Raw genomic sequence first — 16,729 nt, forward strand, 5'->3', positions numbered from 1 at the left:
TTAACATTAGTATCTCCTTTTTTGCTTGTTTGTTTAAATATTACTATTTCATTTTCTCCTAATTACATGTTAAAATAATTTTAACATTCATTGTTTTTTAAGTTTTGAGTTCTAGACTTTAGCCCTTCCTTTTTTTTCTCCCCTCCCTCCCTGAGACAGCAAGTTATCTGACTATAGGTTATACATGTACAATCATGTCAAACATTTCCATATTAGTCAGCTTCAGTATTTTCTTTAAAATTCCCTATAAATGCCAATGGCATTTCGATGGGTTCAGGAGGGGAGAAGTATGAAAAAAGTATTGGCAGAGAAGGACAGAGAAAGAGAGATGGAAATGCTGTGCCGTGTGTCATATCAGCTACCCAGATAGCGAAAAAGTTCCTGTTTATAACTATTCGATATAGGGATCGAACCTGAGAGTTCATAAATACAAAGAATCCTTAAATGAGATCTCCCCCTACTTATACAGGTCAATACTCTCTCTGCAACTAATGGCCTTAGACATGATCTAAAGCAGACATATCAATCTAAGACTACAAGGTACTCCAGTGCAGCCTAAAAATATTAAAATGGAATTGGAAAATACCTAACAAAACAAATAAAAATATGATATAGATAATGTGGTTTTTTGAGTTGATATGTGAACACAGTTATCCTATTCTGTTTGAGTTGGACCCTACTGGTCTAAAGTATTGAGATATAAAGTGAATTAGTCACATAAAACCAATATGTAATTTGGAGCTGGGTTCTCAGAGCTTTGAAGTCCTTTCTCTACCCAGCATGTTATGGCTATCTCTGCCGTAATTATAACACAGGGAAATAAGGAGAGCTTTTTTCTTGGGAGTTTGTTTTTGGCTGAGGGAAGAACACATGCCCCCAAATAGTTAATACAATTAATTTCTTTTTAGACATATGTAGAATGGCTTACCAAGAAGGCATTCCTCATGTCAAAGCAACTAGAAGATGGATAAAGATCAAGTAAGAATATGAAATAGTGGAAGAAATAATGTATTAGGCATCAAAAGATCTGCTTACTACTTATGGGACCCTGGGTAAGCCAGTTGACCTTTATGGAATTCAATTTCTTCTTTTGCAAAGAAAAAATGGTTCTTCTCAACAATGAGATAATTCAGGACAGTTCCAATGATCTTGTATTGAAGAGAGTCATCTCTACCCAGAGAGAGGACTGTGAGAATTGAGTGTGGATCACAACATAGCACTTTCACTTTTTGTTGTTGTTTGCTTGTATTTTATATTTTCTTTCTCATCTTTTTCCTTTTTGATTTGATTTTTCTTGTGCAGAAAGATAATTGTATTAATATGTATGCATATGTTGGATTTAACATATATTTTTACCATGTTTAACATATATTGAATTACTTGCTATCTAGGGGAGGGGTGGAGAGAAGGGGGAAATTGGAATACAAGGATTTGCAGGGTTTAATGTTGAAAAATTATTCATGCATATCTTTTGAAAATTAAAAAGTTTTAATAAAAAAAGAAAAAAAAAAAGAAATCTATGGTAACAACTAGAGACAACAAGAAAGGTCTATTGAAGGAGATGGTGATTGAGATGAGCCTCAAAGGAGTCATGGTCTCCAAGAGGCAGAGAGAAGGAGGGAGAATGTTCCAGATATGTTAGCTATCTTATGCAAAGGTCTGGAGGTGGGAAACAAACATGTACAAGGAACAGTTTAATTTTAAATCTAGGACTATGATCCATCATCTCTAAGGTAGAATATACTAGGAAGGGTACCTGAGGAAGCCAAGGAAAAATTAAACATTCTTACCTTCCTTTCCCTGTTTCTCATATGCCTAATCTCAAATAACTATATCTTTTTTGTGAGACTTCACAGAAGTACTATCCATGGGGTTTAGAAAAGGAAAAAAATAATTTCATTATAAAAGTGATTTCTGATCCTCCATCTAGAAAGGGATCCCTCTGTTTGTTATAAACATGATTTTCTTCTCCACCCTTAGCAGAAAGTCTGTTATACTCTAAGATACTGAAAAAAATAAAAGGAGATGGGTCATTGAAAAGCTGCCCTCCATTTTTCTCATGTCTTCTGCATAATATGCCTGATATCCCAGTTCCTTTGAACAATGGAAAATTGCTTCAATATTTAAACATGCATTTGTTCTTAGGGAAACAAAATGTTCAGCATGGTCTGTTGGTTGCCACAGCAACCACCTGGGCTAAAAATACAGAACCCCACTATATAAAAGAAAGTATGTGCCAAACAGAGAAACAAGAGAAAATGGATCTCCTTCCCTGATGGAAAGCAGGATCAGTGGGATTCTGCAAAGGTGAAGATGTTTACTCTATTGTAATAATTTTTGATCAGGAAGTGGATCTAGGATTAGAAATATATCATTTTCCCATCTTCTTAGCCCCAGCCAGATATATATCTATGGATATAGATATATATCTTCATATATACATATATACACACACACAAACATACCATGTTTGAGATAATGCATGCAAAGCATTTGCAAACCTTAGAATACCATATAAGTGAAAGTTATTTTTAACATTCTTTTAAATACTAAAGGGATAATAATGGGGGTAGTTGCCATAGGAACAGTAGACCACTTTCCCCACTGCTTTCTTTTCTGGCCCAGTGTATAATCACTCCTCCCCCACCCCCATTTCCCCAGGAGAAGTAGAAGAGTTACTCGTGCCCATTTTGCTCCAGTCAGTCTGGATCCTTCATTTCTTTCTTCCCCTTCCCCCACCAATGGCATGCTTACTCTATTCCATTTCCATAAGAGGACAGAGACTTTTCAGGAGAGACCAATAATTATCATTGTCTGGTTGGATTGCACCGACTTTATTTACTATGTTCCCTTTAAAATGTCCTCCCATTGCCCTTAACCTGTCTAAATCCTGCCTATCCTCTACTGACTGGCACAAAAGCCATCAACAAAAAAAGCATTTAATAAGTAGGGACTTTTGCATTTATTTCAAGCTTTAGTTCACATATCCTCTTCCATGAACCTTTCCTCTGCACATTCCCATTACTATGCTATGGTAAAATTCTCCTTTCTGGATTCCCATTAAACTTACTCATATCAGGTAGACCACAGGGAACAAATTTAGGGAATTTCTCTCACTAGGGAATAATTGTTTTCCTTTCTTGCACTGCCACATAATCAAACAATTAATGTTTTTTTTAATAGTTTCATGTTTTAATGTTGTTGATATTTTCTTCCTGGAAATCTACAAGTACTTGATTTTAAAGCAATGAAAAGAAGCCCAAAAGTGAAGTCAGAAAACTTGGGTGGGTTTCTCAGTTCTGTGACTTATTTGACCTTAAGAAACCTCTGTGATCTTCAGTTTCCTCATCTGTTTAATGAAGAACTGAATGATTCAATAGTTTCTTTCAGATTTCATGATAGTATATTCTCTTCCCAGGAAGATTTCTATTTTCCTAGACTATTTCACTGACAACAGTATTGCATTGGATTCCATTTTGAGTACTATATTTTAGATAACACATTAACAAACTGAGAAAGGTAACAAAAACGGAGAAGTTCTCCTGGATTATTAGATAGGAAGATCAGTGGAAACCAATAGGTTTGTTCAGCACAGAGAAATCTAGGAAGAAGACCAGGCATAACAACTGGGTTTAAGCATCTGATCTTTTAAGTATAAGGGTATCAGATGTGTTCTGTTTGATCCTAGATTATAGAATTAGGATCAATGAGTAAAAATTTTAAAGAGGAAATCTTGGACTTTGTGTAAATAAAATTTTCCTAGTAATTGGAGACACCAAAGAATGTCTCAGAAAGTAGAGGTTTTTCCTTTACTGGAGGCCTTCAAATAAATTCTAGATGACCACCTCAGATCCAGCTGTAAACATCTTCCCAATCTAATATTCTATGATTCACAAAATCACATTATTTCATAATTAGAATGGACCTTAATTCCCTCTACTACCCAACAAAGTCATTTTAGACCTTTGCCTGACAAATGCCAATGAGGGGGAAACTACAATTTCCTGAGCTACCTATTTTATTTGAGGATAGCTCTAAAAATGGGGAAGTACTTTGGTAAAATCAAGCCTAAAATTTCTCATTTTCAGGAATGAGGGGTTATTTGGTATTCTGGTCATGTTTAAGAAAGGTAGATTAACAAGAAAAGCACTAAGTAATATCTCTGGCATCTGTCTACTCAGTTCTTTACTGCCATTAATTCAGGTTTTTTTCCCTACTCTTTATCTCCATATACCTTAACTAACTCAATAGTTAAAAAAGTCTATTTCCATCAGATTGTGGAGGGCCTAAAAGGTCAAACTGAAGTATAGTTGATTATCATGTCATAGATGCAGCAGGAAAACACAAAAGGCTTTTGATAAGATGAATGACATGGTCAGACTCGTGCTTTTGAAAAATTTTATTTGTAGGTACCTAGAAGATGGATTAAAGAGAGGGGGAAAATATGTCAGATTCTCAATAATCATCACCATCAAAAGAATCTGCATACTCTAGCCTGGTTCCAGCAGTCATTATTCATTTGTGAAGAAAGGACTCATTGTCCTTGTCACTACCATGATCAAATGCAGGTAAGCTCAAGAGGCCTGGTAACAGCAGTACCCTCCTCCCTTCTTTCAGCTTACCTCTGAAGCAAGTGACTTACCTAGAGTCACAAACTCACAGAATTGGCTTGAAAATTGACCCTCTATCCACTAGGCCTCTCTGCCTCTGTCTCTTTATCAACTTGAACAAAGTCACTTCATTATTTTGGCTTTCTATTTCCATATCTGAAAGCAAGGCAACACAAAGTATAGAATATCAGCTTTGGGGTCAGGAAGAAACTGAGTTCAAAACCAGACACTTATCAGCTGTGTGATCCTGGGAAAGTCACTTAACCCTGTTTGCCTCAGTTTCTCCATCTGAAAAATGAGCCAGAGAAGGCAAACAATATCCTTGGCAAAAAAATTCCAAGTGGGGTCATGAAGAGTCAGACATGACTGAAATTACTAAACAAAAAGAGTTAATAATTCTTGCCCAATTTTCTATGGGCAAGATATTGAAGCATTTGAAAAACCCTTTCAAAAGCATATATTGTTGAATTTTTAAAATTCAACAATATATGCTTTTGAAAGGGCTTTTTAAATGCTACAAGAATGTGTATATCATTGGAAAGGCTATGATCTTGGTGACAATATGCATGAGCTTAAGCTTCATTTCAAACACTTGCCTGTCTGTAACCTTGGAGATGTGCCTTAACCTCTCATCATAAAAGATATTTAATACATTATATTCCCAATCTCATAGAGTTGGTATGAGAGATGACCTGGTTCAATGGCTTTGGAGTCAGAGGCCTTCAAATCTTCCCTATATGTCAGGGCAAGTTATTTAACCTTTCTAGGACTATTTGTCTCATTTTTTAAATCATTAGACTAAATTGCATCTAATATTCCTTCCTGCTTTAAATCTGCAATCCAAGGTTCGCTTTAATAATATATGTAAGCTATTCTATAATCATGAGTGATTTTACTCCCTATTACAAATAAACTCAACATTTCACCTAAACACAAATTTACCAAATGCGTTGTAAAGTTGATAGATAAATGAGGTAAAGCTTATTTCATTTCCCTGAGCATAGATTGAGTCCCTTTACTTCCTAATATTCTGAAATGTCCCCTTCTAGCTGGCTGCCTCATCCTCAACAGATACATAGGGGTTCACTCTTCCTCCTACACAGGACAGAAGAAAGTAGCATTGTTGATTTCCACTGCTTCTTATACTCCCATTTTGGGAAATCTATTCCCCATCCCAAATATCACTGCCTTGTGTTTGGAAGCTTCTGGTTGGCAAAGCTCTAGGGATCTTGGGACAGTTTGGAAATGGGCTGAAAGTGGAAACAAAAATTTCCTGAACCAAAAATATTTCAGGTGGAATATCACCAGATGTTAATCCTGATAAAACTAATGTCAGTGAATTTACATGGCTAAGGGAAGTCTGGAATGACTAACTAATAGGTGTATGTGTGTGCATGTGTGTAAGCACATACATACATATACATATATAAACACACATTTTTGTATACATATATATATATATAAACATATGTACATATAGAGAACTATATATACACACATGTATGTTTTACTTATATATCTGTAGTGAAGCTGTTGTTTCCATGACCAGTAAAGGAGAATACTTTTCTTTCCCATTTGTGAAACAGATGTGAGTATATGTATGTCATGTACATAGTTCCCAGTAACATATAAAACTCAATAGAAGCTAATAAGGTCCTTTAAGTACATATACCATAGTGCATATAGGTTGCATCACAAAAATTTATCCCCAGTACTCAAAACTGACATATAAACATGTAGGACCTATTACAACTGGAATATATAGACTTCCCTAACAAGTTATTCCTTCCTTACAAAGAAAACATATATTTACTCTCTTTTGTTGTGGTGTCCTTATTACAGCGTCGAGGGTTTTTTCAAAGTTACTCTTACAGAGAAGGGAGGATTACATTTATCTTATGTCCACAATGTTATATGTTCTTACGTATATTAACTGTGTGATAAGGATCAAATCACTTCCCCTCTGGGTGTCAGGAAACTCCCTAAATTATCAGTTTGTGACTAATTAAGGGCACTGCTTGTGGAGGGAACAACCATAATGTGGATGTCCTTGATGTAAGGGAATATGGTCATACATTATTTTGGATTGATATATATTTGACATGATTTATTTAATATTAAACTAAACTCCAATATACCATGTTCTGTTATGGAGGGAAACCTGTTTTCTTAAAGATTAAACTATGAAGCTGGAAAGGATCTGAGTATATGATATTATATATTATATATGATAACCAAGCTAATTTTAGAGAGGTTCATCTTTAGTAGATGAACACAACTGAAGGATAAATTTAAGAAATTATTACCGACCATCTACTATCATGGTCTGAGTAATGAAAGTATTGCTCTCACCCATGGAATCACCCACTTTTAGAAGTCTCCATCAAAGGATTAAAGTCATAATAATAATAATTTCAGGGTTGGCAAAGATGTTAAGAGACATCTAGTCTAAACCCCCAGTTTTATAGTTGGTATACCAATGATGTGACTTGTCTAGAGGCCATTCAAAACTTGATGGTAGAAGTAAATGAGACTAAATTTCAGGCTTCTCTACTTGTAAAATACATTTGCTTTATAATTAGGCCGCCTGATGCCTATGTAACCTTGAGTAAAATTGTCCCCTAATTTCCTCATCTAGAAAACGAAAGGATTAGAATAGAGATTTTCTAAAGTTCCTTCTAGCTCTCAACCTTGGTCCTGTGACTCATAGCTCTAGAGCTGAAAAGAGAATCTCATATAATGCAATTACTTCATTGTTAAGAAGTGGAAACTGAGGTCCAGAGAAATGTAGCAATTTGTTGGCAGCACATGAATACTAACCAGGAAAGATAGAGTTCAATTCAATTCAGTAATAATTTATTCAGAACATACTATATGCAAGATACCATAGTAGGTGATTGACTCACAAAGACAAAATTTTAAAAAGAATTCCTGTCTGCAATGAACTTTATGTTCTTTCTGAGGGTGCAACATATAAACAGAAAAGAAAATGCAAGATCATTTGAGGAAAGAGAGGCAATGACATTTAAGACCAGGGAAGGAAAATGTAGTATTTAGACCTCGGCTGAATCTAGAAGGAAGACCTAGGTACTATCTCAGTTTCTTTTAATTTGTTCTTTTTATTATACCACAACTACTATGTGATCAGTATAACAGAAACAATATAGTACTTCTTGTGCTTTTTACATTCTATTTTTATTCCTAAAACATGTAATTTACACAAGTATCAAGAAAAAAGCTGGCTTCCTATCACCTTAAGTTCAAACTTTCTGTTCGATGCCCATCTCATTATACCCAAGGGAGTATGACTCCCAGCTTTGCCATTAACCTACTCTAGAACTTTGGAAAAACACAATTTTTCCTTAATTTCTAAACCTACGAAATGAGGAATTTGAGCTAGATCATTTCTAGTCCAATGTTTCATATCTCTGAAGCAGCTAGGTGATGAAATAGTGAGAGTGCCAGTACTGAAGTCAGAAAGACTCATCTTTCTGACTTCAAATATAGCCTCAGACACTCACTAGCTGTGTAACGCAGGGCAAATCATTTAACCCTATTTGCCTCAGTTTCCTATATGTAAAATGGGCTACAGAAGGAAGGGGACAAACCCCACTCTAATATCTCTACCAAGAAAAGTCCAGATGGAGTCTAAAAGAGTCATCTCTGAGATTAATTTCAATCCTATTTATGAATTTATAAATCTGTACTTGGAGTATTAAGATCTAACTATGACCAAATTGCTAATATGTTAACCATTTTTCATCCTATCCTATATTGTAAAGAGCTATTAAGGTTTTACTATCTTCATTGATAATTTCTGCATGCATGTGTATGGGGTGGTGTGGTTGATTGAGTACTATGATAAGACATGGTGGTACTAGATAGTTAGAGTGTGATTATATCTATTATATATATATATATAGGAGAGAGAGAGAGAGAGAGACGACGACGACGAGAGAGAGAGAGAGAGAAAGATAGAGACAAAGAGAGACACAGAGAGACAAAGGCAGAGTGAAGGATGCAGAAAGAGACAGAGACAGAGAGAAAAAGACAGAGACAGAAACAGAGAAAGAGAAAGAGACAAACAGAGAGACAGAGACAGAGAGGCAGAGAGACAGAGAGCAGAGACAGAGAAACAAAGAGACAAACAGACTGACAGAGGGACACAGAGAGACATCGAGAGACAGAAAAAGACAGAGAGATACACAGAGAGACAGAGACAGAGATCTTGCAAATGGACAATGAATTAAAACCAAAATTGAATAGAAGGAAAAGAGTGGATGAATTTTACTTAGAAAATTTCAGGGTTTTTTTAAAGACCTCAAACATCTGATACTTTTGTATTATTATTTGATTTCTAAAGTGCTTTTATGTCTATCATTTCCTGTAATCCTCCTAACAATCTAGGAAGTAGATGCTATTATTACCCTACACTTACTTATAAAGAAACTGAGGTAGCTAAAGGTTAAGTGGATTCCTCAAGATCATATAGATAATAAGAGTCTGAGGCTGGATTTGAACTTAAGATCTTTCTGAGTCCAAAACTAGCACTCTGTTCCCTGTACCACCTAGATGCCTCTAATTAAAGAAAGAAACATATGATCTTTTCTAGAAAACTTTTAAGCAAAAAAAAAGATTCAAATCAAATTCAAGAAGTGCTTTTTTTCTTTAAAAGGATAACTTTCAGTTTTTATTTGAAAAATAATTTTCCATAAGCATTCCCATCCCCAGCCATAGCAGATAAACCAGGTGTGTGTTTTTTTTAATTGTATAGCTTTATGCTGCTAGCCTAGTTGGACACAAAACTATGATGATTGTTCCGGCCAAGATGGCGGCGTGGAGACAGACAGCTGCTTGAGCTCCTCGTTTTCTCTCAGAACTTACTTCATGACAAGCCTCTGACTTAATGCTTGACCCAGAAAGAAATCCACAGATGATCACCAAGAGAAGACATCCTTGAAAGTCGCCAGAAAAGGCCTGTGTTTGTTCGGGGGAGGGTCAATCAGACTGGGCGCAGACTGAGGGCAGACAGCCAGAGCAAGACAGGCAGCTCACACAGCTCAGACCAGAGGGGGAGGGGTGTGATCTCTGCCGTTTCTGTGAAAGGGCTTTTGCCCCAGTGTGGATGCTCCGTCTTGGCAGCAAGCCAGGAGCGGTGGAGAGGGTGTAAACACCGGAGGTGAAGATTAAAACCCCAGAAAGCCAGCGTCTCTCAGAGCCCGGCCACCCCCAACCCCCACCTGGACTGACTCGGTGCGTTCTCGGAGCCTCAGAGCGCAGACTCAGTACAGTCATTGCTGTTCTGTTAGTGGCTCTCTGCTGCCCTATCCCCAGTCTGTAGAGGAAGCCCATTAATACCATCCAGCCCCATCCCCCGCAAAACAGACCAATTGTTTCTCTTGTCAGTTTGTTTTCTTTGATTCCTACTCTGACAAAATGAACAAAAAATTCAAAAGGGCTCTAACCATTGACAGCTTCTGTGTGGAGAGGGAGCAGACTTCAAATGCTGAGGAGACTAGGAACAGACTGTCCCCAGATGTATCCCCTGGGAGGGATATAAGCTGCTCCTCAATACAAAAGAACCTCATAGAGGAAATCAAAAAGGCTCTCACAAGAGAGCTGGAAGAGAAATGGGAAAAGGAAAGGGAAGCTTGGCAAGAGAGCCTGGAGAAGTCATCCCATGCACTCAAAGACAGAATGGATAAAGAAATCAAATCATTGAGAAACAAGATTAGTGAGCTGGAAAAGGTAAACAACTCCAAGGAAAACAGGATTAGTGAGCTGGAAAAGGTAAACAACTCCAAGGAAAACAGGATTAGTGAGCTGGAAAAGGTAAACAACTCCAAGGAAAACAGGATTAGAGAGCTGGAAAAAGAAATCAGCTCTCTAAAAAATAAAATGGATACAATGGAAAAAAATTCCATAGAAGATAAAAACTCAATTGGACAATTACAAAGAGATATAAAAAAAGTGAGTGAAGAAAATACATCATTGAAAATTAGACTGGAACAAGTAGAAATGAATGACTCAAGGAGAAACCAAGAGGGAGTCAAGCAAAACCAGAGAAATGAAACAATTGAAAAGACTGTCAAGTACCTTACCAGAAAGACAACAGACCTGGAAAACAGATCCAGGAGAGACAATTTGAGAATAATCGGACTCCCTGAAAAATGGGAGGAAAAAAAGAGCTTGGACACCATTTTCGAGGAAATTATCAAAGAGAACTGCCCAGACGTTTTGGAAAGAGAGGGTAAAATAGACATTGAGAAAATTCATCGATCACCTACTGAAAGGGACCCTAAAATCAAAACGCCAAGAAATATAGCGGCCAAGTTCAAGAACCATCAGACAAAGGAAAAGATATTGGAAGCTGCTAGAAAAATACAATTCAGATATGGAGGATCCACAATAAGGATAACACAGGATCTAGCAGCGTCCACATTAAAAGAACGCAGGGCCTGGAACATGATATTCTGAAAGGCTAAGGAACTTGGTATGCAGCCAAGAATAACTTACCCAGCAAGAATGAGCATCATTTTCCAGGGAAGAAGATGGACATTTAATGAAATAAATGAATTCCATCTATTTTTGATGAAAAAACCAGACCTACATAAAAGGTTTGATCTTCAAATACAGAACTCAAGAGACTTCTAAAAAAGGTAAAAAGAAATCTTGAGAACTATACTTCTGTCAAAAAAATATGTAAAGAACATATGTACAATTTGTCTTAGAAACTAGAGGTGGAAAGGAGATTATATCATAAAAAAGTATAAAGTGGTGGTACTACATCTCATGAAGAGGCAAAGGTAACCTATTATATCTGAGAGAAAGAAAGGAGGGAGATGAACATAGCGTGTATCAATAGACATATTCGATTTATGGTGAAACTTCTTCCACTTCATTGAAAAGTGAAAGGGAAGGAGTAAGCTAAGGGGAAGGGAATACAGTAATTTCGAGGAAAAGGGATAAAATAAGGGGAGGATCTTTAAGGTGGGGGAGGGATCCTAAAAAGGGAGGGCTGTGAAAAGCAAGTGGTGTTTACCAGTTTAATACTGGATAGGAGGGTAAAAGGGAAGGAAAGGGGAAAAGCATAAGCAGGGGTTAATAGGATGGCAAGCAATATAGAATTAGTCCTTCTAACCATAAATGTGAATGGGGCAAACTGCCTCATAAAGAGGAAGCAGTTAGCAGACTGGATTAAAAGTCAGAATCCTACTATATGTTGTTTACAGGAAACACACCTGAAACAGGATGAGACATTCAAACTAAAAGTAAAAGGGTGGAGCAGAATCTATTATGCTTCAGGCAAAACCAAAAAAGCAGGAGTAGCCATCCTCATCTCAGATCAAGCAAAAACAAAAATTGATCTAATTAAAAGAGATAAGGAAGGGCATTATATCCTGCTAAAGGGAAGCATCAATAGTGAAGCAGTATCAATATTAAACATGTATGCACCAAGTGGTGCAGCATCTAAATTCTTAAAAGAGAAATTAAGAGAGCTGCAAAAGGAAATAGATAGCAAAACTATAATAGCGGGAGATCTCAACCTTGCACTCTCAGAATTAGATAAATCAAACCACAAAATAAATAAGAAAGAAGTCAAAGAGGTAAATAGAATACTAGAAAAGTTTGATATGATAGATCTTTGGCGAAAGCTAAATGGAGACAGAAAGGAATATACTTTCTTCTCAGCAGTTCATGGAACCTATACAAAAATTGATCATATACTAGGGCATAAAAACCTCAAAATCAAATGCAGTAAGGCAGAAATAGTAAATGCATCCTTTTCAGACCATAATGCAATCAAAATAACATTTAATAAAAAGCCAGGGGAAAATAGACCAAAAAATAATTGGAAACTAAATAATCTTATACTAAAGAATGATTGGGTAAAACAGCAAATCATAGACATAATTAATAACTTCACCCAAGAAAATGACAATAATGAGACATCATACCAAAATGTGTGGGATACAGCCAAAGCAGTAATTAGGGGAAGTTTTATATCTCTACAGGCCTACTTGCATAAAGTAGAGAAAGAGAGGGCCAACGAATTGGGTTTACAACTAAAATTGCTAGAAAAGGAACAAATTAAAAACCCCCAGACAAACACAAAACTTGAAATTCAAAAAATAAAAGGTGAGATTAATAAAATTGAAAGTAAAAAAACTATTGAATTAATTAATAAAACTAAGAGTTGGTTTTATGAAAAAACCAACAAAATAGACAAACCCTTAGTAAACCTGATTAAAAAAAGGAAAGAGAAAAAGCAAATTGATAGTCTTGAAAATGAAAAGGGTGAACTCACCACTAATGAAGAGGAAATTAGAACAATAGTTAGGAGCTACTTCGCTCAACTTTATGCCGATAAATTCGATAACTTAAATGAAATGGAAGAATACCTTCAAAAATATAGCTTGCCCAGATTAACAGAGGAAGAAGTAAGTAGTCTAAATAGTCCCATCTCAGAAAAAGAAATAGACCAAGCTATTAACCAACTTCCTAAGAAAAAGTCCCCAGGACCAGATGGATTTACAGGTGAATTCTACCAAACATTTAAAGAACAACTAACTCCAATGCTATGTAAACTATTTGAAAAAATAGGGATTGAAGGAGTCCTACCAAATTCCTTCTATGACACAGACATGGTACTGATACCTAAACCAGGTAGATCGAAAACTGAGAAAGAAAACTATAGACCAATTTCCTTAATGAATATTGATGCTAAAATCTTAAATAAGATATTAGCAAATAGACTTCAGAAAATCATCCCCAGGATAATACACTATGACCAAGTGGGATTTATACCAGGAATGCAGGGCTGGTTTAATATTAGGAAAACTATTAGTATAATTGACCATATTAATAATCAAATTACTAAAAACCATATGATCATCTCAATAGATGCAGAAAAGGCATTTGATAAAATCCAACATCCATTCCTACTAAAAACGCTTGAGAGTATAGGAATAAATGGACTATTCCTTAAAATAATAAGGAGCATATATTTAAAACCTTCAGTAAACATCATATGTAATGGTGATAAACTAGAACCTTTCCCTGTAAGATCAGGAGTGAAACAAGGTTGCCCACTATCACCATTACTATTCAATATAGTACTAGAAACTCTAGCCTTGGCAATAAGAGCCGAGAAAGAGATCCAAGGAATTAGAGTAGGAAATGAAGAAATCAAATTGTCACTTTTTGCAGATGACATGATGGTATACTTAGAGAACCCCAAAGACTCTGCTAAAAAGCTATTAGAAATAATTCAGAATTTTAGCAAAGTCGCAGGATACAAAATAAATCCACATAAATCCTCAGGATTTTTATACATTACCAACACAATCCAACAGCAAGAGATACAAAGAGAAATTCCATTCAAAATAACAGTCGATAGTATCAAATATTTGGGAATATATCTACCAAAGGAGAGTCAGGAATTATATGAGCAAAATTACAAAACACTTGCCACAAAAATAAAGTCAGATTTAAATAATTGGAAAGACATTCAATGTTCTTGGATAGGCCGAGCGAATATAATAAAGATGACAATACTCCCCAAACTAATCTATTTATTTAGTGCTATACCAATCAGACTCCCAAGAAACTATTTTAATGACCTAGAAAAAATAACAACAAAATTCATATGGAAGAATAAAAGGTCGAGAATTGCAAGGGAACTAATGAAAAAAAAGTCAGAGGAAGGTGGTCTAAGTGTACCTGATTTAAAGCTATATTATAAAGCAACAGTCACCAAAACCATTTGGTATTGGCTAAGAAATAGACTAGTTGATCAGTGGCATAGGTTAGGTTCACAGGACAAGATAGTGAATAAAAATAGCAATCTAATCTTTGACAAACCCAAAGATCCCAAATTTTGGGATAAGAATTAATTATTTGACAAAAACTGCTGGGAAAACTGGAAATTAGTATGGCAGAAACTAGGCATGGACCCATATTTAACACCACATACTAAGATTAGATCAAAATGGGTCCAAGATTTAGGCATAAAGAATGAGATCATAAATAAATTGGAGGAACATGGGATGGTTTACCTCTCAGACTTGTGGAGGAGGAAGGAGTTTGTGTCCAAGGGAGAACTAGAGACCATTATTGATCACAAAATAGAACATTTTGATTACACCAAATTAAAAAGTTTCTGCACAAACAAAACTAATGCAAACAAGATTAGAAGGGAAGTAACAAATTGGGAAAAAATTTTTACAGTTAAAGGTTCTGATAAAGGCCTCATCTCCAAAATATACAGAGAATTGACTTTAATTTATAAGAAATCAAGCCATTCTCCAATTGATAAATGGTCAAAGGATATGAACAGACAATTTTCAGATGATGAAATTAAAACTATTTCCACTCATATGAAAGAGTGTTCCAAATCACTATTGATCAGAGAAATGCAAATTAAGACAACTCTGAGGTATCATTACACACCTGTCAGATTGGCTAAGATGACAGGAACAAATAACGATGAATGTTGGAGGGGCTGTGGGAAAACTGGGACACTGATGCATTGTTGGTGGAGTTGTGAAAGAATCCAACCATTCTGGAGAGCAATCTGGAATTATGCCCAAAAAGTTATCAAAATGTGCATACCCTTTGACCCAGCCATACTACTACTGGGCTTATACCCCAAGGAACTACTAGAGAAGGGAAAGGGTCCTGTATGTGCCAAAATGTTTGTGGCAGCCCTTTTCATAGTGGCTAGAAGCTGGAAGATGAATGGATGTCCATCAATTGGAGAATGGTTGGGTAAACTATGGTATATGAATGTTATGGAATATTATTGTTCTATAAGAAATGACCAACAGGAGAAATACAGAGAGGCTTGGAGAGACTTACATCAACTGATGCTGAGTGAAACGAGCAGAACCAGAAGATCATTATACACTTCAACAATGATACTGTACGAGGATGTATGCTGATGGAAGTGGATTTCTTCAACATAGAGAAGAGCTAATCCAATTCCAATTGATTAATGATGGACAGAACCAGCTACATCCAGAAAAGGAACACTGGGAAATGAATGTAAACTGTTATTTTTACCTTCTGAATCCAATTGTTCCTGTGAAACAAAAAATTAGGTTCTACACACATATATTGTATCTAAATTATACTGTAATATATTTAACATATATAAGAGTGCTTGCCATCTGGGGGAGGGGGTTGGGAGAGGAAGGGAAAAAATCTGAATAGAAGTAAGTGCAAGGGATAATGTTGTAAAAAATTACCCATGCATATGTACTGTCAAAAAATGTTATAATTATAAAATAAAATAAAAAATTAAAAAAAAAAAACTATGATGATTCCTGTCAAGACTTGATGGCTCCTCCTTGTCAGCTAAGGAGGGGTAAGAAAAAAATTTAGTTTTTCTAAAGAAAAAATGTAGAAGAAAATAACCTTTTAGCTCTCATTTAATTTAATCACAATCTTAAATATGTATAATCTAGCAAACTGATATATTATCAACAAAATTTGATTTCAGTTATCCAATTGTTTAAGAGAAAGGTATTCTTTGATTCATTCAAGCCAGAGTGGATAGCTTTGGCCAGAAGTAGGTGGCTAATTGGTACATGTAGAGAGAGTAAAAAAACAAAAAAAAATGCAAACTGCCTCTGAATGTCATATTTGAAATTCATCAATGATGTATCCATACCACATTTATACAATGGATCCTTGGCCAAATTTTCTCTTGGTTTATAGTTACAACATGTCTGGGATATAGGAAAAGAAATGACCTAATGTGTTTGACTTTTACAGAGAGGCTTTTTTAAAGACTCTTTTCTAAATGGGTGTACTAACAACAATAATGATAATAAAGGGCTCTGTTTTTCATGTCTCCCAATCTTCACCCTGATGCAGAGCTGAACAGGAAATACTAATTTAAAAATAATAAGAGCCAAAAGAGTGAGTTCAATTTCAAGATCAGCATTGCTAGATTTATTAGATGTCCTGTTTAATCACTCAACCAGCTTCTCAATTAGTTTGTGTAATAGAATTTTAGGGCAGTTAAGTGTTATAGTAGATAGAGTACCAGTCCTGGGGTTAAGAGGACCTGAATTTAAATCTGCCCTTAGAGACTAGGTCAAGCTATTTAACCC

The 16,729-nt window shown here is 35.7% G+C and overlaps 1 long non-coding RNA gene across 2 annotated transcripts in view; it reads right to left on the bottom strand.

The window, feature by feature from the left end:
- Positions 1 to 16,729, bottom strand: part of LOC141540541 (uncharacterized) — a 249,912-nt gene that overhangs the window by 24,478 nt on the left and 208,705 nt on the right. The window contains exon 3 of one of the 2 annotated variants that reach the window (XR_012481578.1): positions 4,643 to 4,766. The exons of the other annotated variant lie outside the window; for it this stretch is intronic. This is a non-coding gene — a long non-coding RNA (uncharacterized LOC141540541). The remainder of the gene's footprint in view (positions 1 to 4,642; positions 4,767 to 16,729) is intronic. 2 annotated transcript variants of the gene reach the window in all.

Source organism: Sminthopsis crassicaudata, chromosome 4 (assembly GCF_048593235.1).
Source record: "Sminthopsis crassicaudata isolate SCR6 chromosome 4, ASM4859323v1, whole genome shotgun sequence".
Taxonomy (NCBI): Eukaryota; Metazoa; Chordata; class Mammalia; order Dasyuromorphia; family Dasyuridae; genus Sminthopsis; species Sminthopsis crassicaudata.